General features: G+C 32.4%; 1 pseudogene; it reads right to left on the bottom strand.

Moving 5' to 3' along the window:
- Positions 1-22,708, bottom strand: part of LOC149542786 (ABC transporter G family member 32-like) — a 57,466-nt pseudogene extending 34,758 nt beyond the window's left edge.
- Positions 22,709-26,455: the final 3,747 nt, after the last annotated feature.

Below are 26,455 nucleotides of genomic sequence, written 5' to 3'. Positions count from 1 at the left end.
CTTTATTTTAACTATTGATTTTAATTATTTAATTAATTAAGGTTATGCATTTATGAGGTCATATTTAACTTTATTAAATTAAATATGCTCTCCAAATCCTCTCTCTAGTTTAGAAATGGAAACTCTGAGTGAAGTGGAATTGGAAAAGGAATTTACTCGGTTAACTCTTTATCACACTCATAAGTGAATCAGTTAACTTTATTTGCACAAGGAAGTTTCTATTCTAACTGAATCTCGTTTCCAATCTTGACCATCCATCCAAATTGATCTTGACCATTCATCAATTCTATAATTTTATTTAAGAAACTCTCAATTCCTCATTTCAAAGGATGCAAATGAATTATATCAAACTAATGCCAAATTTTTGACTCAATCACATTTGCATTTCTATCTCATTTATTTTCTTGCATAGTAATTTCATATAGTCTAAATATATACATTCATTTAGATTAATATGATCTTTTTATTCTTAGTTTAATATTTGCATCTCATTTAGATTAATCTTGCACATTACATAATTTGTAAATCCTTCATTCTAGATGTTTGGTTGCTAGCTTCTCAATCTGAGAGTGAATTGTAAAATCATTCTAGTCAGGAGGCAACAAATTGACCTATTGATTATTTTAGATGAACAATCCCATGTTCATTCTAGGACGATTCTTCAGATTATGATCATGTTGAAGTGTGTGTGAATCATAGAGGCTCACATTTCCCACTTACAGAAACACTCTTATAAGAATTTGATACTTGGGATCATTGCAGAGAGAGCATGCCAATACTTGAAACACTCTTATAAACATTTGATATTTGCATTGTAAATTTTCAAGGACACTTGCAAGTGATTCCAATGTCATAGTACCTAACACAACAATTTCTTGGATTCTATCCTGTGGCTCCCATAATATAGCTATTGTTTTTGCCATGCACTCTCTTTCTAAAGATGTTCCTTCTCATTCTCTTTCTAAAGCTGCTCCTTCTCCTTCGCTTTCATGCCTTAAATTTTGATTATCAAACTTCTGAATATCTGCCTCTACCTTATCTAAAATCAACTTCATAGTGAGTTGTAACTATGTCATAGGTGTTTGATCATTGATAGCTTTCATTTCATCATTCAAGTTTTCAAGATTGGTCAACACCCTCACTTGCATACCTCTCATGTGAAGCACTTTTTGTACTATTTCAACACCATGTTCTTGCTTCTAAGCTAATAGTTCTTCAAATGCATTTTCTTGTAAAACATTAATTTTATTGAAAAATTGTAAATTCTTAGAAAGTGCGCTATTATTTTCATGTATGTATGTATGTATGTATGTATGTATGTATATATATATATATATATGTATGTATACATATATGTATATGTATATGTATATGTATGTGTATGTATGTATGTATGTATGTATGTATGTATGTATATGTATGTATATATGTAAGTATGTATGTATGTATATATACAAAGAGATATTGTGGATTATGGATTATAAACAAAAAAGAAAAGAAAAGATGACATTAATCATTCCTCATGTTTTTTGATTGATTGTGGAGAGATACACACAAAAGAGGGTGAAAAGCTCCAAATGAGGGTGAAGAGCTCTAAAAATTGGTGGAGATTAGTGGAGATCCAGGATTTTGTTGTCATTGCCTTGTGATCTCCATGCCCTTGCTCTTCAATTTCCTTCAAGGGTGAAGAGGTACCTACGTAAATGTTCTTTTCTTTTCCTTCTAAACATTTATCTCTTATTCATATATAATAGCTTTGGTCAGAAGGATAACTAATTATGATGATTATATGCATATATGCATGTATGTATGTAAAGTTCACTATGTGAACTGCTTTACATGCATACATACACACTTGCATAGTACTTGTGCTAAATTAAATTGAGCATTCATGTCTTGAATTCACACAAGCAATTATCCTTGCATTCAATTGAATTTATTCATACCAAACTAAGTATTCAAAAATTTTTACTTACAGATTATATTATCTCTTGGTGATTGAGTAAAGATCTCATGCACAATATCATCCTAGTAATGATCAGATGCATTTACATTAAATCATAATAGGATCGAGTAGATGATCCATTTATGTTACTTCATACTTGTTTTATTGAGTATTTTGTCTAACACAATAAGTAATACTAGAATTATATAGCTACAATTAGTACTCTTGTTTATTTTATTTAATCATATACATTTAAGACTATTATTTGTCTTAAAATTAGGCTGTATATTTTTTATCACTAAAACACAAATATAGATCTTTGATAGTTATCTTTTTTAATCTTGAGATCTTCATATTTAATATGAAGAGTTTCCACTACTAGACAATAGAATAGCCATAATGTGGAGCCACATAGCCCATGGCTTTTTCCACCAAATTATATTTTTGTCTTTCAAAAATATTATAGGTGAATGTTCTTCTAATTTTCCATATATTTAATAATTTGTTTCTTTTTGTTTGAGGTAATTTTATATTATGAGATAGAGACATCTGTCATAAGAATGGACATGCTAATTTTGATCATCTTGCTTTGAAAGCTGACCCCCTTATCATTTATATGAAACTACTTGCAATTGACACCCTAATTTTTTGCAACTTCCCCGATTAGCCATTTACACAAACAAATCATCCCATATCTATAAACAACTTCTAATATTTTGTAAGTCTCTCTCCTCTAAAGACCCAGTACATGGAGCCATTATCATCATGAGTAGACTCATTCTCCTTAGACAAATTCAATAGAAACTATTCATACCAAACTAAGTATGCCGAAATATATACTTATAAATTATATTATCTCTTGGTGATTGAGTAAAGATCAAATACAATTTCCAAGGTGATAAAATTTCATATGTAGATGTATGTATGTATGTATGTATGTATATATGTGTGTATATGTATGTATGTATGTATGTATATATGTATCTCTACATGTTGTGCCCTTGTGATCTCTGTATATGTATGTTTGTATGTATGTATATGCATATATATATATATATATACATATATATATATATGTAGATATATATATGTATATATATATATGTATATATGTATATATATATATATATGTATATGTATATATATGTGTATATATACACACATACATATACATAAAGAGAAGCTTCTCTAATCACCTATTGGGGGAAATACAAAGAGATACATGTTTAGAAGGAAAAGAAAATAACATTTACATAGGTACCTTATTCTCCCCTTGAAGAAAATTATTGAGTAAGCACTACTAAATTTGGGCCTGAACACCAAAAATTACATGGCTATCACAAATTGCCATCACAATTTGATCCCAAATGTTGTAGTGCTGCAAAGGGTCCCAAGATCACAAGGGAATGACATGACAATGAAATCGCAGAGCAAGGGCACAAAGATAACAAGGAAACAATAATGAAATGCAAAGATCACAAGGGCACAACAATAAAATCCTAGATCTCCACTGATCTCCACCAAGGGACTGACAACAAAATGCAGAGATTATAAGGGCACGAAAATGAAATGCAATGATCATAAGGGCATGACAATGAAATCTCCACAAAGGGAATGTCAACAAAATGCAAATATTATAAGCGCATGAAAATGAAATGCAATGATCACAAGGGCATGACAATGAAATCTCCATCAATGTTCAAAGCTCTCCACCCTTGTTCAGAGCTCTCCACCATCTTTTGCACACAACTCTCCACAATCATAAAAAATGGGTAATGATTCATGTCGTGTTTTATTTTTATTTTTTAATATCTAAAATCAACTTGACCATTGTGTTGCAACTCTACCATAGGTGTTTGATCCTTGATAGCTTTCATTTCAACATTTCAACATTCAAGTTTTCAATTTTCCTCTTCATTATATAGTCCTTTCGACCATAAAGACCACTTTGTTAATTAAAATTAGGACTTGAACAAAGTCAATGATAAAACAAAGCCCATATTATAGAATCAAAATAATAAAACAATAAAACTCACTCAATCTGTGCTAACTGACTTAGCTCAAGATCCCACAAAAAAATAATGTAGACCAGGAAAACTAGGCAAGAAATTTTAGAAAAACATATCATAATAGATATTTTTAGAAATAAACAAGCCATAACCTAGTTAAATTGGTCTAGTTGTTAATTAGTTGGGTTGATTACAAATTCTTGTAGAACTATCATCAGATTAGGTACAATAAAATGAACAATTAGCTGTTCCCAGCTAGCAAGATCTAATACAGTTTTCCAAGGTGATAAAATTGCATATGCAAATGTATGTATGCATATATGTGTGTATGTATGTGTATATATATGTATGTATGTATATATTTATGTATGCATGCATATATATATATGTATATATATATATGTATGTATGTATGTATGTATGTATGTATGTATGTATGTATATATATATATAGATCTTGTGGATTGTGGTGATCATTGGAGATCTATGATTTCATTTTCATTTCCTTGTGATCACTACATTTCATTGTCTTGCCCTTGTGATCTCTGCATCTCATTATCATGCCCTTGTGATCTTTGTATATATATGTACATACATATGTATATGTATATATATGTGTATATGTATGTATGTAAGTATGTATATAAATAGAGAGATCTTGGCACAACAGAAAAATAATAAAACTCACTCAACAAGTAGCAAGACCACATGTATTGTCACAAGCTTTTAAACATAACTATATAAGGAGTGAGTTAGGACATATATAGGTTAACCTTACATCAACTATAAACTACAACAAAAAGGTTACACAAGGTATTATAGTATTGTAATTATAGAAAACTGCCTAATTTTCCTGAGTGGGTGTATGATGGCGAAGAGCTATATTAGGTGAGTAAAGATCCCAGTGGTTATAGGACTACAACTACATCAAAAAAATTATAAACCAAAACTACATATTTATTAGAGTGAGTAGTTCAAGGGTCTTGATCCCATGGATATGGGTATGTAGGTAGCCTAGTAGGCAAAGCATGTCTCTAGTGTGTAGACACCTTGGACATAGTTAGGTAGCACTTAACTATTTTAAGACATTATATGTTAACTCATGAGGCTTATATTTTAAGACATTATATGTACCTAGTGTAGCTAGCTTTTGAAAATAGAAGGCTAAACTATGTGTTTCAACATTAACTTGACTAGTTTATTTAGACCCATTGATTATTGTCACAAGCTTTTAAACATAACTATATAAGGAGTAAGTTAGGATGTATAGAGATTAACCTTACATTAATTGTAAACTGCAACACAAAGGTTGCACTAGGGTATTATAGTATTGTAATTATAGAAAACCACCTAATTTTCCCAAGTGGTTGTATGATGGCAAAGAGCTATATTAGGTGAGTAAAGCTCACCAGTGGTTATAGGAATACAACTACATCAAAATAATTAGAAACTAGAAGTACATATTCATTAGAGTGAGTAGTTCAAGAGTCTTGATCCTATGGATACAAGTATGTAGGTAGCTTGATAGGTGGAGTATGCCTCCAGTATGTAGATGCCTTGAACATAGTTAGGTAGAAATTAACAATGTATGTATGTATGGATGGATGTAACTATTCTCTACTTAATAGTGCCATCCACCTAGGGGGGGTGGGGGCAATTGAGCTTGCACCTTCTACAATACTTCATTTCCATTATTTGTGCTCTCTGAATCAAAGGTATATAATTTAATCATTTGTAACTATAATTATCAAATAGTACAAACTATAATAGTTTCTTATAATTCTATGGTTCTCTTTGTAAGTTTATAAAATTAATTGCATTTATGTACATCTTTTTCAAGTTTGATATTTCTCTTTTTCCTCACTCAGAGTCCAACAATAATTTTTCAAAACACATACTAACCTGTTGGAGATTGAGCCAAAAAATTGTAAGAACAGTTGTGCCAAAAGAGATAAAAAACATGATTGGTGAAGAATAATTATCTTTTTATGCTCTTTTTGGCACAATTGTTCTTACATTTTATGATTTTTGGTGAGAACAAAATTTCAAACTAATCAGGTAGGTGATCCAAAATTAAATCATAATTGGTTGAGGCATGTTTAAATACCTTATTTCACATGTTATTGAATGTTATGTGTTTATGTGCTAGTGTTAGTGAATGTTAAAGGATGAACTAATGTTAGATGTTAGCTTTAGACATTATGAGATTATTTTATGGATGCTCACAATTATTTTTATTTCATGTGATAATGAATGAGTTATATATTTTATTAAAGAATGAATGTGAGATCCATCTCTTCTTAGGTACTCTTTCTAGGCTGGTTTACCAATTCTTAAGCCCAAAATAGATAAATCATGATTTGAAATGCAAACTTGGGTGCTTAACTTAATGAATAAGAACACCAAGTGAAAGACCTTGTGTGATGAAGGATTATATGATTTTCTACATATTTCACCATATAGTAGTGCATTAAAGGTTCACATACATTCTTAAGTAGACACTTGTGAGCACTAAATGTGTGAAGGATCCATGCAAAAACATGTAGAAGCAAAAAAGATCATGATGATCATTTTCAATGACATGTTTTCCAAGAGCATAGAGTTCCTCAAGGAGACTTTGTATTATTAAATTTTAATGTTTTCCAACACCACTACTCTTCCTTTATATCCCACACAAATAAAAAATATTGCCTCCAACATTGAAACCATATGATAGATGGGAATAACACATGCCCGATCCATAACCTATTTAAATTGGTCTAGTTTTTGATTAGCTGGGTTGATTACAAATTCATGTAGAATTATCATTAGATTAGGCAGAATAAAAAAGAAAATTCTATTGTCCCTAGCTATTAGGATCAAATATAGTTATCCAAGGTGATAAAATTGCATATGTAGATGCATCACTTAAATGTGAGTCATTAAGTACATTCCTCAATTTATAATGAATGGTTGGACATAAAAGGCTCTATATGTTGGCCCAACAATGGAATCCAAGGATGTAACCATGCATGTATTGGTACACTCTCCCTATGAGGATCACAAGTATCTTCTACTCCTATTAATTTGCTCTAGTTTTTGATTAGCTAGGTTGATTACAAATTCTTGTATAACTATCATCATATTAGGTACAATAAAATGAACAATCAACTATTCCTAGCTAGCAGAATCAAATACAATTTTCCATGGTGATAAAATTACAAATGTAGATGCAGCACTTTAATGCCAAGTATGAAGTACATTGCCCAATTTATAACGAATAGTTGGATATAAAGGCTCTATACGCTAGCCCAATAGGGTAAGCCAAGGATGTAACCATGAATGTATTGGCACACTCTCCCTACGAGGATCCCAATTATCTACTACCATTGTTGATTTGGGCATCACTATATGATCCAGGATGTAATGAAGTACTAAAGTCGATAGTAACTTCTCCCATGTCTCCATAAGACATAACATAGGTTTAGGGTCCCTTAGCTCCTAGGAATTTGTAGCAACTATTCTCACTACTAGAAGAATAACTTTAGTTAAGAGTTGAGTGTAAGAAATTGAAGAAGCAAGTTATACTTCTGTGTATGTAAATATCATAATCATGAGGCTCATTCACTTGCAAAAGCCATAACCCGGTTAAATGGGTCTAGTTGCTGATTACCTAGGTTGATTACAAATTTCTATAGAATTAACATCAGATTAGGTACAATAAAAGGAACAATCAACATTATTTTTGTGTAGGATCTTGAGCTTAGTCACTTAGAATGGGTTGAGTGATTTTTATTATTTAATTATTTGGATTTTGGAATATGTATGTAGTTGGATCAATTTTGTTGTTGTGCTAAGATGTAGTAAGAACCTTAAAAAAGATCTCTTTGTATACATACATACATACATGTATATGTATGTATGTATATGTATGCATGTATGTATATGTATGTATGTATGTATCATGTGGAGATCTAGATTTTTTTGTTGTGCCCTTGTGATCTATACATTTTGTTGTCATACGCTTGTGATCTCTGCATCTCATTATCATGCCCTTCTAATATCTGTATCTCATTCATTTTATTGTACCTAATATGATGATAATTCTATAGGATTTTTTTATAGCACCCTTGTCATCTCTGCATCCCAAGTATCTACTACTACTATTAATTTGGGCATCACTATATGATCTAGAATGTTATGAAGTACTGGAGCCGGTAGTAACTTCTCCCATGTCTCTAGAAAGGGTAGCATTTTCAGGGTCCCTTGGCTCCTATAAATTTGTAGTAGCTATTCTCACTGTTGGAAGAATAACTTTAGTGAAGAGTTGAGTGTAAGGAGTTGAAGAGGCAAGTTTTGCTTCTATGTAAATGTGATAATCACGAGGCTCATTCCCTTGTAGAAGCTATAACCCAGTTAAATATACATATATATCAACCTAGCTAATAAAAAAATAGACCCATTTAACTAGGTTATGGCTTATTTCTTTCTAAAAATATTTGGCATGATATGTTTTTATAAATTTTCTTGTGAACTTTGGTCATTTTTCCTAGTTAGCATTATTTTTGTGGAGGATCTTGAGGTAAGTCACTTAGCACCTTAAAAAAGATCTCTCTGTATATACATACATACATACATACATACATATATGTGTGCATGCATGCATGTATGGATTTATATATGTATGTATGTATGTGCCCTTGTGATAATTGCATTTCATTATTGTGCCCTTGTGATTTCTGTATCTCATTATGATGCCCTTGTGATCTATGTGTGTGTGTGTGTGTAAATAGAGAAATCTTGGCACAATAGAAAAATAATAAAACTCACTCAATAGGTAGCATGGCCACAGATGTGATGGCAATGCCTATTGGCAAGTAGATTCCTCTTTTTCTCTCTCATTTTTCTTTTTTTATTTCATTTGAACTATTATTTCTTAGGGGGCATTTTCTAATATTGGATTCATTTTATGTAGGAGAAGATGAGGATATTCCTGGGTGTACTCATGTGATGAATTTCTCATGAGCAAAGAAGATGGACTTCCCTTGAGAGTAGCAGGGGGCAATGAGGACATTCTAGGTACTTTAAAGATTGATCATTTCTTAAATATTTTTGATGTTAATGTATGACCTATGATTGTATGATAACTAATTGTGTGAATCTCTTGGTTTTAGGCAATGTAGAAGGATGTCATAGTTCAATATGCAATGTTGATTCATATGAAAATGACATTAGGTGGAGCTGAAAAATATATCATGTTTACATTTTTGTTAGAGGTCTTTAATTAGGTATTTTAAGTTATAGACCATCACATATATTGTTCATGATGATTGTCTATAACTTTAAAAACTTAATAGACCTATTAAATAAATGTAATCATGTTGTGTTTTATTAGTTCTAACTACTATCCATGTAGTTAAACTCAACTACATGTGCATTCTTGATTCAAAGTGGCATAATCTTATTTTGGATGCAATGGAAAAATGACATGCACCAAAAGATGTGAAAATCATGTCACTTTTGTAGGTTTGGAACCTTTTTTTGTACTTTAAATATTGATCCTTTCTTAAACATTTTAGATGTTAATGGGGGATTTAGATGTTTTGGGGGGGGGGGGTGTGGTGGTGGTGGGGTGAATTGAGATTCCACCTTCATGTGGTTGGCCCTACTTAGTAAAGAATATTAAACTATTCTCAAAACCAAGTGAAGTACAACGTTAACCTATGATTGGATGACAACTAATTGTGAGAATCTCTTGGTTTCAGGCAATGTTGAAGGATGCCATAGTTCAATATGCAATCTCAATTCATATGCATGCAACATCAAGTGGAGCTAAAAAAAACCCAAAAAGTTTGGATTTTTGTTAGAGGTTTTCATAGACATATTAAATAAATATAAACATGTTTTTTGGGTTTTTTCAAATCCTTCTATTGTCCATGCATACAGAACACAGTTGGATGTGTATTCTCAATTCAGAGTGGTAGAATCTTATTTTGGATGTGATAGAAAAATGACATGCACTAGAAGATGGGAAAATAATGTCACTTTTGCATGTCTAGAATTTTAGATGTTAACAGGAAATTTAGATATTCTAAACCAAGTGAAGCTCAATATTAACCTATGATTGCATGACAATATTAACATATGATTGCATCATAGCTATTCAATGTTTGCCACTAATTATTTTTTATTAATATAGTACGTCATTGCAATTGCGATAGCTAGCCATCGATCCCACAACATTCTTGCCACATGCCCATCCCAATTGTGAGATATGGTTTCAATTGATTATTGTAGGGCCCATAACATTTCTATCCATAGACATTATAATTGTGACAGTGTCTTTGACATATTTCCATCATAATTGTTACAATGAAAATGAATGGTTTTCCATAATGGTAGCCAAATTTATGACACTTGTGGCCATCATAATTACAATGGTAACCGTTTCCATCATAACTTGATACAACAAAAGTTTGACACATGTCCGACAGGAGCCAATTCTAACTGATGTTAGTTGGGTGATGGGTTACCATCATAATTGCGATAGCTTGCCATCCCAATTCAGGCCCAAATGAAGCAGTGAGGAAGTATTGACTTATCACTAGAAAGTCAAAAGATTGATATAAGATTCAGAGTAAGTTTGATAGATATCCTTGGGAGAAGAGAGCCTTGGGGGAAGAGAGTCTCTAAGGGAGTAACTACTAGACCTGACTTCCCATGATTATTGTTTAAAGGGAGAATTTTGAGGTGTAATCCTTTGTTAATGCTATCTTCCCTGTGAGAGAGAACTTCTAAGTGAAATTCCTTGTAATTAATTTTCTCTATGATAGAAAATTAAGGTGAAAGTCTTTCTACCACCCTTTGAATTGGTTCATGGTGGTTACTATTTCACATATGATATGTAATGAAAGGTGATGATCTTTCATTGACATATATAAATAAAAGGTAATGACTATAAGGTGACAATCTTATAAATGGTAGACATGTTATCATGACATACTTCATTAAGTTGTCGTAGAGTGCTGGAAGTTGTGATAAAAAACATATCATACCAAAGGTAACCATTGTAAGGTGGCAATTTTATAAATGGTAGATTGCCCTAGAGTGCTAGAAGTCATGATAATGAATGTGTCATGATCACACTTCATTAATTTGTTGTCTCAGAGTGCCAAAGATTATGATAATTGTCATGATAGAGACCATGACATTGTGATTTCTTATTATCTAATATACAATATTAAATTTTTGTCTTGGAGTGCCAGAAATTAGATAACTCATATCCTTCTAGGATATAACATATTCTTTTGGGAGGCATTAAGGATTTTATGCCACTACACATACCCAAAGAATATATGTATGATGCATATTATATGATTGATATTTCTTGTTGAATCATACTTTGGATTATATTAAAAGATAACATCTAAGTTGATGGATTTATGTTGATATCCCTAAGTATGTCATTCCAAGAATATCATACTGAGATGATATATCTTCATATACTTAAGAGCATAATGTGTTCTATATCAATCCTTTCTAACTAAGAGGGAGTGTTAAGATTGTAGCTTTAGCTAGATTGATTTTACCATGAGATACATTGTTGATGGTAAATCATCATTTAGATGAATATCTTATATATATAATATTATACAATTATATATTATATATATGGTTATTTATATTTACTAATATATTAATATATATTAATTAGTGATGATTAACCATAAAGATATGTCTCCTCCTCTCATATTTAATAAGCCTTTCAATTTGAATTTGGAACACAATCAATATAATGACATTGTTAGTACATTGGTAGTGATCCTAGAAAACACAAGTTATTTGTTAATATTTTGTGTTGTTGGATGTTTACTAGCTGGTAATGCCATACATGTTTATAACTATTGTTAAATCACTCACAACTATAATAAATGTGGTAGCTTTTATTCTACATCTATCTTTATTTCTAGTTCCCAATAGGAATACATTAATTAGTTTACTACTATCATTTGTAGTGATGTTTTGAGTATGACCTAAGGCTTGTTGAATCATGAAACATCATTGTATGTTTGGCCAAATGTCAAGGATCAAGAGTTTGAAAACTATCTTACTAGGATGGAATAGTTCACATGGAGATATGTGCCTAGCAATAGGAATAATGTTGAGGTGGTGCTAGGAGCAATGTTTAGGTGGCAAGTTCATGGTGACTTTATTTCTAAGTAACTATTTGCATCTTACCAAATAATAGAAGATAGGGTACCAATTAACTTGTTTTCACATAAGAAACTTAGCTAATGATTTTGGCATACATCTGGTATTTGGTAGCCATTCATCATTGGTATTCATATTTGTGTCCAAACTACACTATAAAGCATTTTATAAATGTTATATATTTGAGACTTCAAGTCAAGGGTTTCATACTTAGGGTAATATTTCTCTATTCAAATATTTTCATTAATGTTTGATCCTTTATCTTATGAAAACTAGCTCTTTTGTAATAAACATTATTGTAGTGGAGTTGAGAACACCAACACAAGATTTGACTTAGGCAAGCCCCTACACAACACAACATTATTTCCCTCTTTTTATAGTGCATAGGTTCATACATAGTAAAAAAGAATATTATAGTTGTATGAAGAAGAAAAGAATAGACATTTTTAGATTTTGAACAAGTGAAAGCACTTTGACTAAGGTACCTTCTATCTCTATTTGACTCTTTTCAACTAGAATTTAAAGAGGTAGACCTAAAGAACCTTCTAACTATGAATCTATAACTTTTAATGTGCATAAGAAGGATACCTCAAACCATGTTAGAAATTTTAAGTTTATTTCTACAGGTTCCTTTTGTGTGCTTTTTTTAGATTTGAGCAATTATGATGGTTTATATTCAACATTACACTATTACTTTGAAACATCGTCAATTTCTTCTCTTTCAAGCCAAGTTTTTGTTAGAAATAGGTAATACCGAGAGGGAGGTGTGAATTAGTATACTCACTAGTAAATTTGTACCTATTTTACAACAAGGGTTGGTCAAAATTTTGACTACCAATGGTCAAAAAAATTTGTCGCTGCAATTTTGATGAAATCTAGGGCTATCCATATGAGGCGATGTCAAATCATTACTAGCAAATGTTGAAACTTTGATGATTAGGATATTGTTATTGACAAGCTTTCCATGCCATTAATGATAGGCCTTGTGGAAACATTGATCAAATGTTGTTAGAATCCTATGAGATTCTGATGATGTTTCCATGTCATTGATGAAAATGATCATTGATAGATCGACTAATGGTTGTCAAAAATTTGATGATAGCCTTGGTTTTTTAAAAATAAAAAAAATCATAAGAATCCTATTTGTTTGTGATCCAAGGTAATTGGTGACTACCATGTTGGCAACATTAGGAGTGTACAAATCCTTTTTTTTTTTGATGATCCAAGGTAAGACAATTATTACTCTATGGGGAGTAAGTGTCCCATTTGATTTAAGAGTGAGGGGGTATATTTTCTAGTTTGATATGTGAGTGATATTCCACATGTTTATTTGTCTGTCATAAGTTTGATAAAGTTAAGGATGCTATTGGGGGTTCAGTACTAGATATTAGTTCAAGGGTATGTCACAAGTAACATCCTTAGGCCTAAAGAGAGTCAAGGAATGAAGGGTCAAGGGTTGATCCAAGGATATGATAAATGAAAAGATGTAATGTGGGTTGGTTGGGAGAGAGGGAAAGTTACATTTTATTGTCTACATGCTAATAGTGATGGTAGTTATCAATAGGCATTAAGGAGAGAAAATAATGTGTTTGAACAACCCAAGGGTGTGGACATAAGGAAGGAAAAGATGTCTCATGATGAGAGTGTGATAAAAAATAGTGATTGAGATTAGAAGTTGGACCTTGGAATATGATCAACATTTGATGGACTGATCAAAGTTTGAGTGCTTGATGTTTAAGGAGTTGAGTTTTGAATAGTGACATTGGTAAGAGTAGATGATGTGAGAAGTTGTATCTTACAAATAGTTGAGAACTTATCCTTTTTAAAATATTGTATGTAATACCCACTTATAACCAACCAATCTATGCATGGAGGGGTGTGTCTCTTCACATCCTTGCAAGATATAAGATGGGATTCAAAATCTTTTCAAGGGGGGATCCACCAAATATTTTTATATTACAATATTATCGTTTATAGATTACTACAATTAGAGAAGCCTTAATAACATTCTATCTAATTGCAATAAGAAGGAGAAGATCATAGATTGACATCCCTCATTCAATACTAAACATGTAACAAAACAACATTATGTAGAGATCTTAAAAAAAAACTCTCATCAATACTTTCCTTCTAGATTCAAACCATAAATGGATTTAGTCCTTACCCAGAATTACCCTCAAATGATGGAGAGATGCTTTTTTAACCTTACAACCTCAATTTCTCATTCAGTTCTACTACTCGGTACCCTGCAACCAAATACAAAAAAATCATGATCAATTAGAACTACAAAAGATGTTGAAAAGTTTGAAGATATGTTCCAGTTTTGTTGCATTGGTGAGTGTGCTATAAACATATTATGATCTATAGTGTTATAACAAAAACTTTAACAAGACTAAGATCAACATGTTACCAATATGGTTGAAATTAGTAGAGATCAATTTTAGTGAATGAAGACATGACACATTTCCACAAAGGAAACAAAGCATTACTTTTAATAACATCAAAATGTAGAATATATAAGAAATAGTCAAAATAAGGAACTCAATGATAGAACTATAATATAAATAGTAAAGAGTAGCCAGTAAATAATCCATATGTCTTTGGCTTCTCTCCCTTCCATCCAAAATAAGATTCAACCACTACAAATCAAAAATGCACGTGAAACAATGTTCCATTTGCATGGACAATAGGTGGATTTGAAAAAATAAACCACATTTACATAAATAATCTATATAAAAAATGCAAACATGTTGCATTTTTCAGATCCACTTGACGTCCTATGCATATCAATTGAGATTGCATATTGAAATAGGGCCTCCTTCTACATTGCTTGAAACCAAGAGATTGACATAGTTTGTATCTAATACTATCTCCATTAATTTGGTCCACTTAAGCATACTATTTTATTTGCTTTTTGAAATATAAATAGTAAAGGATATCCAACATATAAATTGGCAATTTATATTGAATATATTCACTAATAGAATCAAATCACAAATAGAAAACAAAGTGTTTGATGTAGATGTAATGAAGAGTTAAAGTGTTGCTTCAATTACTTTAGATAGCTATGAAATAGAAATAGAAGACAAAAAAATTATTAGTATTAATTGTAAGATTCTCAACAAGGTATGTAAATTCATAATAGATTCTGGTTACATTCAATGTTCAAGGATAAACCCCATGAAGGAAAAAATATTCTTAGTTCAAGGATTGGGAAACAAACAAGATACAATACATACATGGATTACCTTATCAAGTGGAAAGAAAAACATGATAATGAGGCTACTTGGATCCCTGGAACTAACTTCAAGAAGAGAGGAATTAATCCTCAACTACTTACCCCCGTTGTCCCATGATAATTGCTTTCTTTGTGGGCTGAATGGTGCAAGAGAACCCCATTTTTGGCTTGCAAGACTCAATTTTAGGTCATAGATATGGAATAAGGGTTGCTCAACAACCTAAGTGTGTGTTTTTACCTAAATGTTTGGTTTATATTGCATTGTGCATTCATTTTCTTTGTCAAACTCTCACAAAGCTTCCTAGGAAGTCAAAGATGGTCAAACAACCACAATATGTTCACAATAATGAAGAAAGGTGGAGTGAGCTGTAATAATTTTTGAAATACCATAATACATGCATTTTTTCTCCATTGGTGGCAAGGAAGCCAAAAGTTGTCATGCGATTGTCAACTTTTCAAAAATTGAAAAGTTGCAATGTTGTAACTTTGTGCAACTTTGGAAAATAGCTAGAATGTTTGAAATAATAGTTATTTTTCACCTTAAGTTGGTAATAATCTTTAAATTACACATAATAATTTTCAAAGGTAGTTGTAAGAGTTAGACACAAGAATTTTCTCAAACTGAATACCAAATCGAGTTTTTGACAGTAAAAATGTTGCATTCACCTGTTGTTCACATGTTTTTGTGATTTAATGGGAAATTTTATTGTAAATAGGAGTTAGATATTATTTTTATAATTTTTCTTCTATAGGTCTTTTTTTCCCACCATTGAGTTTTTTATATATTCCATTCAATTTGCTAAGTGCTGTAGTTTTTCCTTGTAAGTGGACAATTTTTACAAAAAGCAGTTTAACTCTTATAACCATAGTTTTAAAATTATGAAAACTTGGAGAAAGGATTAGACTTAGTGTACTTTAATATTAAAAAGGTTGGATTTAGTGACAATTAGTTTGTGAATTTTTCTAGCAATCCCTAGGCAGGTTGATGGTTAATCCAACTAGAGATGAATGAAGAAATGTGCCTGCCAAATGTATAGAAAGTAAGATAATTGAATGGTTTCTTTTTCAAATTAAAGAGAAGTGAAAGAAGTTACTTACATAGCAAGGGTAAGGTTCCACTGATCCATTGAAGGGTATTACAAATTCATTTGATGCATACAACTAAGAAAGGCTTCAAAACCCTTAGAAACCCTCCATTTTGGGATTTGTGTTGAATGAATGGAGTAAGTAGTTAATTTATTCAAAATGGGTTATTTAAATAGATGATTTTAATGTGATTATATAAATGGTTAGTTAATATGATTTAATGCATTTATCTCTTTGGCTATGCTATTATATGCAATTTCACTTGATCGTGTTGTTCAGTTAGCAAGATTTATATACCTAGCAGTGATACATGGAGTTAGTCATTCACCTGTTCATATCTAGCCATTTTCACCCTTGTATGGTTGAAGTATCCTATTTAATTGTTTAAATTAAATCCTCTTATGATTAATAGATTCAGCCTCATTTTCATTATGTGATTAGACTCGTGAGTGTATCTATGCATTTTAGAGGTTCATAATTGTCGCAAAAGTTAGTAAGGAATTATCTAATTTTTTGTTGAAGGGAATTTTGGGCTTTATTTTATTTAATCTAATTCTTGAAAAATTTTCCATATTTGAATTCTAATTACTTGGAATAGCCTATTTTCATTTGGGTTGATTTAGGGTTTAACTAGCTGAGTTGGTTAATTATGCTAATCCTTTATTCACTTGAAAAGTGAATATATTTCTAAAAAGGAATTTTACTTCTCACTTTTGGAAATAAGAAATTTGAGAGAAAATTCCAAATCCTCTTCAAGAGGAAATAATGTTCTACTCAACATGGAAATTATGGGAGTGGGATTGTCATGAGGTTGGTCTTGTTGGATCCAACTTGAGGAGACCTTGGATTGCCATGATTTTTGGCAGTTTCTATGGGGTTTTTATTTTACTACTTAGGTTTCCATATTTTCCCTTTTAGCTATCAGGGAGGCTCTCCTATTTTCCTATTTTAGCTCCATTTCTACTCCCATTTTTTGTAACTATTTGTTAAGAGGTTGAGAACTAGTGTTCCCCTCTATTTTTGATTGCTAGCTCTACTTGGTTGGTTGGGTATGAGAATTTCCTTGATTTTTGAGACGGGACGTTGGGGTTTCACACTGTTATGTTGGTAATTTTCTCATACAATATTCAAACCTAATTTTTATTAGATTTATATGGCTTGTTTACCCAAGGGTAGAATGAGTTTTATTTTAATTGATTTTTGTCAATGTTGGGTTTTTGAGGTTTTCACCCCCATTTACATGCCACCTAGTTTTCTCAGGTTTTCTTGGCATGGTATTGGTCATAGAATTTGATTATCTATAGGATTTCTATCCAACCACTATCACATATTTATGTTTGAATTAGGATGTGTGTCAGATTTTTACTCCTAACTTTGTGTTTGGTTGAGTGATTCTATACGTAGTTTTATTGTTTCTAGTCAAACTCTTGTTATTTGATGGACACTAGGATTCATGTAGAATCCATACTCATAGATTTAGGCTAGTTGAGTGAGTTCATGATGTATGGTTGGGTTGCATCATTGGGATTCATGTAGAATCCATATTCTTGGATTTAGGCCAATGAAGTGAGTTATGATGTTTGGTTTCTTTGTCTAATGGAATTCATGTAGAATCTATGCTCCTAGATATAGACCGGTTGAGTGATTTTTTTATACTTGGTATTTTTGCTTGTGTTCTCATCCAACCCTTTTTATTTATGATCTTTGTGTAGTTGGTGTACCCACACACAAGAACACACATGTGCATTTGTTAATGCTTACAAGGATCAACCTCTTGGTTGTTATTGGTGGAGTTATGTTCATTGGGGTTGGGTTGGGAATATGTAGTGCCTATGGGCACTCATTATGTGATGAGCATGGGTATGTAGGGTAGCCCTCGGTAACTATTTTCTAGGTTGGTGTGAAGAAGTTTCTAAATAAGTGATAACTAAATAAATTACTAGGTAATAAATATAAGATAATTAAAATAGTGAGCACCTGAAGTTGATTTGAGGACACTTAAAAATTTGAGCACCCAAAGTTGACTTGAGGACACAGTTCATGGGCCTCCCTGGGGAGTTGATGCCACATGATATTTAGCTTGGGTTCCTTGATGCCAAGTGACTTACTCTCCATGGAGTCCCTATATAGTTGACCTCTAAAGTGTTTGACCAAGACTTGTTGTGCTTGCATTATCTCATGATCTTGGTTTCATTCCTCTTTATTGTCTAGTGTGAGTGTTAGCCATGGATGATTGTTTTGTGTGTGTTTTTGGGTTGATCATTATCTCCATCAGCATGATGGGAGTGGGCTTGCAAGTTATACATGGTTGGGAGGCACAACTACCTCTACCACTACTGGAGACCAGTGTATAGAGATGGTCAATTTCTAGTTGAGACCAATGCTTGGTGTTCACTTGGTATATTCAAGTTTTTAGAGTATGTTACCTTGTGATTTATTCGTTAATTAGAATTCTTGGATATCATGTTTAGGTAATGTTAGTTTAGTTGATGCATTCCATTATTTTGATGTTTTAGCATATGTTTAGATGATGTGATTCACTATTAGTTAGAGTATCTATTCTTTATTGGATTAGCATGTTAGATCTTCTTGTTCTTATGATGTTAGTACATTTTTGTAGTAACACCCTCATAAGACAACTTTGACTATCTCATTGGTAGTCTGGGATGTTATGCTCAAGGGATGGCTAGGGCCCCTGAGGTCTCATGATGCTATTATGGTTGGGAGGAATTGAGCATGAGTTTAGTTATTCATGTTTTCTTCATATGATGTTTGGTTTATGAAAAATGTATGTACATTGTGATGCTTCTTTCTGCATGTCCCTTCATATGCTATTATGGATTGGATGGATAGATAGTTTCTACTTCCTATTGCTTGTTGTCTTATATTTCATACCTTCCAATGATGTTTCCTCGACAACTGTGGTTCTAACATACCCCAATGTGGGGTTTCTTACCTTGCTTTCCTTTTTATCTTGTCATCTTGTCTTTTGGTTTTGAACTTGGGCAACATTTATTTAGTATTGGATGTTACAAGAAAAGTATCACACCATAGTTGTGAGTAATGTCATATGACACTAGAAAAGTGTTGCTTGGCATAGTAAGAAGTATCACCTGGCCATAGTAGAAAATATCACCTAGCTATAGGGAAAAGTATTATTTGGACAAAAAAAATTGCATGGCTATAGTAAAAAGTGTCACCTGGCTATGGTAAAGTGTCGCATGGGTTTGTGAGAAAACCTACTTGAGTGACTAGTAAATGCTTTTTGACTTGATAGAAACTTTTTGTGAGGTGTTTTGGCCACCCTTTTGCATTTCACACCTTCATGGTATATTCAATTTTATATAGGTTTTAAAATATAGCACTTAAGTATAAGCTGACATATATGTGATGATTCATTTGAGATAGGTTCTAGACCTCTCTGAGTTAAGATAAAGATTCTAGGAAATTTCAAAGCTTCAAAAATTTAGACTTAGCCAAATTTTAGGGCTTTAGGATTTTAGGCTAAGCCAAATTTTAGGAGTCAATGTTTGTCTTTCAGCATGGTGTCTAGTAGATGAGCAGTGGTAACTTTGAGCCCTCATCCTATTTATGACCATTGTTGGTCCCTACTTATAATTCTAGATTATGTTATGACTAGTGGAAATGGACTTGTTGTCTAACCATGCTAGGAGCTTTTACCTTGGGTTTGAAAGAGAACATCCCCTTGGTATATTCTCATGATTCATGTGGTCTATGGTTCACATGTTTTGGTTTAGGCCTTGAAGATCTTTGGAAGTAGTTGTAAGACTTCCACTAGTTTAGGTGAGCATGTGAGTCTTGCCATGCTCCCTATTCTTATCACCTTTTTTTGATGCTTCACTCTTACACTTGGTTACTTTATGTTATTTTTAAGTAACTTATCTTAAGAAAAAAAATTATTCAGTGCATGTTTTATCCTTGTGTTCTAAGGATCTCTGGTCAGGGCATTGCAATGCACATCAAGGCCTTCATCATGTATAGGATATGTGCCTTCATCATCATAAGTAGGATTTGTGGTAGGAGTAGAAGGTTGTAGTAAAATCTCATGTGCATTGATATCATTGTTTGGAACTAACATCAAATAGATTATTTCTCATGAAGTTCTCAAATTTTATTATTATTAATTAAGCCTATGTAATTGTGTGTGACTCGATGCACGAGAACTTTCTACATCTTTTTGGCTACTCGAATCTATGTGGTGGTAGGTAGACACTGTTTTATAACCTTTCTTGAAGCCAATTTATTTGTCCTCTTCTATGGGTGGTATATTAAATTCAATACCTTGCATTTTTTGCATAATATCGTCAATATTGAATTTATTTCTTATTTGTAATTTATATAAAAAAATTGATATGAAATTTCATTTACTGCTACTTACAAGTCATGAGTGAATTTTCATATATCCACTACAGCCAAGATGGTGTTGACCAACCTTATTTTCCTAGCTTGTATAGCCTTTAATGTGTCCTATAGCCTATATATGTAAACTTTGAAATATGTTAGAAATACATTAGATTATATAAATATAAATATCACTAATTTGGGCATAATTACATTAATACTACCACATACCTTCTTTTTTTTTTTCAAGGTGGTGGGTTAATTCCTTTATCTCTTAGTCTTATATCTTTTGCATCTTCAATAATTTCATTCCACTTTAGCTTTGGAACCATAAGAGGATGCTCGTACTTTGGGTTGAGCTTTAGAGCCCTTCTATATTGGTTTCTCATAGTCTTTAGATGTTTGGAAGCTTTTTTAAGAATTTGGACCTTGTTCAAAATATTTTAACCAAAGAGATCCTCTAGAGATTTTATGAGCTAATCTTTTAATTTAGGGCCTTGTTCATTCCACCTTTTAACAAAAAATAAATTATTAGATAAGTTTTTTAGTTCAAGCTATGTACCTTGAATATATTAAAACAAATGGATTAATTGAAAAATGTAGTGACCAATTATATGAAGCTATGTACCTTTTACATAATGTCGGCCCAAATATCTTCAATGTTAAATCATAAAAAGTTTCATATAAAAGATCATTTTCTACAAAATCATCACATGATCATTAGTAAAAAATGAGTTATGAATAAGTAAACTATAATTACACTCTAAATAATTACAAATTTAAAGTATTCGAAAGCTTCAAAAATTTTAAGGGAATCCTATCTTTCTCATCCATCAACAATATTGCCTCCAAGGATCCATTAGAAGTAACACATGCTACTCCAGGAAAGGCTAGTAAATTATCACTAGTACTAGTATCTATTCTATCGTCATGAGAAGGTGTACCTGTTATTGCAAAAAGTTAATCAATGTCATACTATGATCAAATGAACAAGAAAGTACAAATCAAATCATATTTAACACATAAAAAATGTAGCAAATTAAACAAGGATTTACTAACTCTAGTTATAACAGGTGTGGATGTTTGCATGCTCCTTGTTGTCGATCCTGTAGTCGACAATCTCAGAGTGCTAGCTAGCTCATGGAAGGAGGTGTATGCATGCCATCATGACCTAAAAAATAATCATATACATATATACAATGTATCATCTTTCTAAAATATAAATTACAAAAACATGAAAACATTAATATAAAACTATCAATAATAATCATGAAGAAATAATGTCCCTTTTGATGATTGATAATTGAAATCACATACCTGTAGGAGCTACACTGGTACCCTCATTAGGTGGAACAACTCAAAAAAGTCTTAAATATTATTGTAACAACACATAGATATTTTGGTTCATAATCTGTAAATTAGTATAAAACATAAAGCTTTATTGAACTATTGTCCTAGCTAAAGATTCATCATTGTTTACTTACAAATAACATGTTATTTGACACAATTCATTTCTCATTGCCTCTTTCTCTCCAATTGTATTTGGATCCATCACAAGCACAAGAATTTTTAGATTGATTCTTTTGAGGCTCTAATTACACATGCTTATAAGGCCATTGGTATATGCAATGTCATCATCATAAAAACTGTGGCTACCACATCAACAATTAATTGCTCTTTTCCCTTTCCCTAAGCATCAAATTGTGCCAAAAAAATTAGTAAAACAATTAAAACAAGTCCAAAACCTAACAAAAATAACATAATAATATGACATTTTGTAAAATTACAATTACACAAATTTTTATACAAAAGGTTTACCTGTGCTAAAGAATGGGTGGGAGCAACATCCTTGCCTTTATCATTAGATGGATTGGCCATGTTGCCTTGTGATAAAGAATATATATAAAAAAATCAGAATAATGAGAGGAATAGTCAACTTAGAAAAATAACTTATTAATAAAATGGTATATTGTATATTAGAGTTATAATTAGAAGTAATTAGTTTAAATATTATGTTCAAGCTTTTGGATGAGAATGTGTTAGATTTTTTATTAGCATCAATATTTCAAATCATACTCAATGACCCATCATCAAGATGATAGTGAGAGATCTAAGACACATTCTTAGCTCTCTTACTATCATCTTGATGATGGATCATTAAAATATCTCACACAATCTCACCCAAAAGCTTGAACATAATATCATGGATTTTGGAAATATGTTGCAATTAGTTTAAATATTACATATATAGTACTTATAAGTCCCATGATAGTAACTTTCTTTGTATCTATGCAATTCAAATTATAATCTATTAAAAATTCTTCCCTTGAACTTATTGATTTTATTGCACATACAAAATCATGATTTCCCTCACACACCTCAAAAATGCAAATGGGTCACTTATTACTTGACCCAGGATGTGTGTTTGTGTAAATAAGTATTTATTTATTACACTTTACTTAAGTTTACTTAGGTTAATGCATTAATTTTTAATTTATTAGGTCTGACACTTAGAATTTTGTGTACTCTTATGAGTTGTCATGTTGACAACATAGTTATTCATGCTCTTATTTTAGTATGTAGTGCCTCTCGTGTTTGCAGTCTGTACCTTGACTATTTTTGATTCGAGAGATACTTGATACTCTTTTGATATTTGTACCTTGAGACGACCTTAGGGTCAAATTTTATAGTTTGATTTCTGTACCATAGATGCTTTGTTGCTATGTTGTTTAGTTTATCATATTTGCATGTTGATGCTATTTTGAGATGATAGTAGATCTATGATATCTGATTATCTAGTTATATGATGTATTGGTCACATCTGTGGTTTTTTTTGTGATGTGATGGACCTTATGCTTTGGTTATTTACTTCATTCTCGCCTTTTATGATTAATGTGAATGTGAGTGGTGTAAATGGATTAATGAGTTATTTAATGCTTTAATTGCTTCAACTATTATGTTATATGTAATTGCACTTGATCGTGTGTTTTAGTGTGTAAGAATTATATCCCTAGTAGTGGCCTACGGAGTTAGTGATCCAACTATTCATATTTTGCCAATGTCGCTCCTATATGGTTGACGTATCCTTATTTAGTTGTTTTATATTAAAACCTTTAAGTGATTAGCAAATCCAAACTTAGTTGCATTATGTGATTAGACCAGTGAACATGTCTGTGCATTTAGAAGTTCACATTTGTCACGAAAGTGTTAAGTGATTTTCTATAATTTTGGGTTTTCAGGTTTTAATCTTTTGGATTTAATTTCTGGCAGCTTTTCCTTAGGTGAATTTTCATTACGGATAATAACCTATTTTTGTTTGGGTTGTTTCAAAGTTTAACTACTCCAGCTAGCTATTTTCCATTATTAGCTATTCACTCAAAATGAATAAATATTGGAAAAGTGAATTCATTATTCACTTCTCACATTTTGGAAAATTGAGTTTGGAGAGCAAATTTGGAAATCCTCTTCTGAAGGATTATTGTTTTGCTTGTTGCAGGAGCTGTGAGTGTTGGATCTTTGGGAGGTTGGTCTCGTTGGATTCAGCTCGAGGAATTCTCACTTTGTCGACAATTTCAGTAGTTTCGGCGTAGTATTTATTTTATTCTATGGGTTTTAGTTTCGGCCCCTTTTGCTGTCAAGTAGGGCCTTCCCGTTTTAAGGTTTTTGCTCTATTTCTACTTTTTCTTCTGGTAGCAATATGTTAGGAGGCTGTGAACTAGTGTTCCCCTCTGTTTTTGGATGCTACTTCTACCCGATTGGTCGGGTATGAACGTTTTACTTGTTTTTGAAATGGGGGTTTGGGTTTTTGGGCCGTTATGCTGGCCCTTTATGCATACGGTGTCCATTTTCAATTATTTTTAGATTTTTGGGGTTTTTGAACCCAAAGGCCAAATGGGTTTTAATTTTGAAATTTTCCCAAAATTTGGGGTTTTTACCTCATTTTTTGTGCTGCCCTATTTTCTCAGGTTTCTTGACACATTGTGGTTCGTGGACCTAGATGATCTGTTTGGATACCAGTCGGAACACTTTTGCATCTTTCATTGCTTGGGGATGCATGTAGCATCTATCATCTCGATTTTGGTTCGGTTGATTGAATTCTATTTGCATTCTCATCTTGTCCTTGTGTATGATCTCTGTGATGGTGGTGCGCCACACACATGTACATTATCAGGTGACCTACGGGGCTCAATCTTTCATGGTAGTTTTGGAAGTTGTGATCATTGGGGTTGGGTTGGGAGTTTGCATGCCTTCAGGCACTCATCATTGGATGAGCATGGGTAGGGTAGGGTAGCATATGGAGGGGGCTTCTATCCTGCAACCTGGTGACTACTTCCTGGTTAGCAGAGGAAGTTTTATATAAGTGATAATTAAATTAAAACTTGGGGTGGTAATAACATTAAAGATAATAAATGGTACTTTTGTGTATTGGCCTTCCATTGAGGGAGTTGAGCTACATAGTGTATTGGCCTTCCGTTGAGGGAGTTGAGCTACACAGATCCAAGCTTGGGCTTTTGATGCCAAGTGACTCTCCATGATGTCAGTCCCTACATAGTAGCCCATTGAGGTGTCTGACCAGGACCTGTAGTTTATGCATCGTCTTTGTCTTGGATTCAGTCATCATATTGCTTGGCATGTGTGTTAGCCATGGTTGTTGTTTTGTGTGTGTGTGGTTGGATCATTATCTCCATCAGCATGGTGGGTGTGGACCTATGGGTGCCACATGGTTGGGAGGCATAGCTACCTTCACTACTGCTAGGGACTGGTGTACAGAGACGGTCTATTGTTCTAGCGTGACCGTTGCTAGATGTGTCACTTGGTACTTCAATTTATGGAGTATGCTTTCTAGTGATTTATGCTTTCATTGGGATGTTGTGTTCCATGTTTACATGATGTTGGTTTTACGCATTCATTCCGATGTTATTTCAATTGTTGTGATGTTTCCTTTCAGTATTTTCCCTTCTTTGTTTTATAGATGGTTAGATTTCATTTTCTGTATTTCAGTTACTCAATTTTGGTTTGAGTGTTCTAGCCTTGAAATGTCGATCTAGTACTCCCCAGTGTGGAGGTTCTTTTGTTAGTTTTTCCTCATTTTTGAGTTTTGGAAGTGTTTTTGGTTTTGTATGGGCGACATTTGTTCAGCAGTATATGACATTTAAAAAGTGTCGCACTCCCATATAAAATGTATCGTATGACTCTGTAAAATTTTGCATGCCTCTATGAGAAGTTTCGTGCAACACTTTCTAGTATCGCACGCCTCTTAGAGTTGTGTTGTGCAACATTGTTAAAGTGTCGCATGTCTTTAGGAAAAGTATCACCCAGTCCCTAAAAATGTTGCACGCCTTCTTGAGAAATGTCGCGCAACACTTTTCTATGTTGTATCATAGTATTGCACAATTTTTGTGAAAACTTGTGCGGGCGGACATCAGGCACTTTTTGTCGTGATCTAAACTTTTTAAGAGTTGATCCGGGTACCCTTTTGGGAGTTCTTTGACCCAATGTTGTTGCATTTTGATTTTTGATGGTTTTTCTTGAAATCCAATTTTTGAGTTTCTACTTTAGTCCTTCGGGGTTTAAAATATATACTTATACTTAAGATATATTTTAATATATGTGACAATTCATTTG

Source organism: Cupressus sempervirens, chromosome 8, assembly GCF_028749045.1.
Source record: "Cupressus sempervirens isolate cs-2001-9-10 chromosome 8, ASM2874904v1, whole genome shotgun sequence".
NCBI lineage: Eukaryota > Viridiplantae > Streptophyta > Pinopsida > Cupressales > Cupressaceae > Cupressus > Cupressus sempervirens.
The sequence above is the reverse complement of the archived record's forward strand: the minus strand, read 5'-3'. Positions and strand labels throughout refer to the sequence as shown.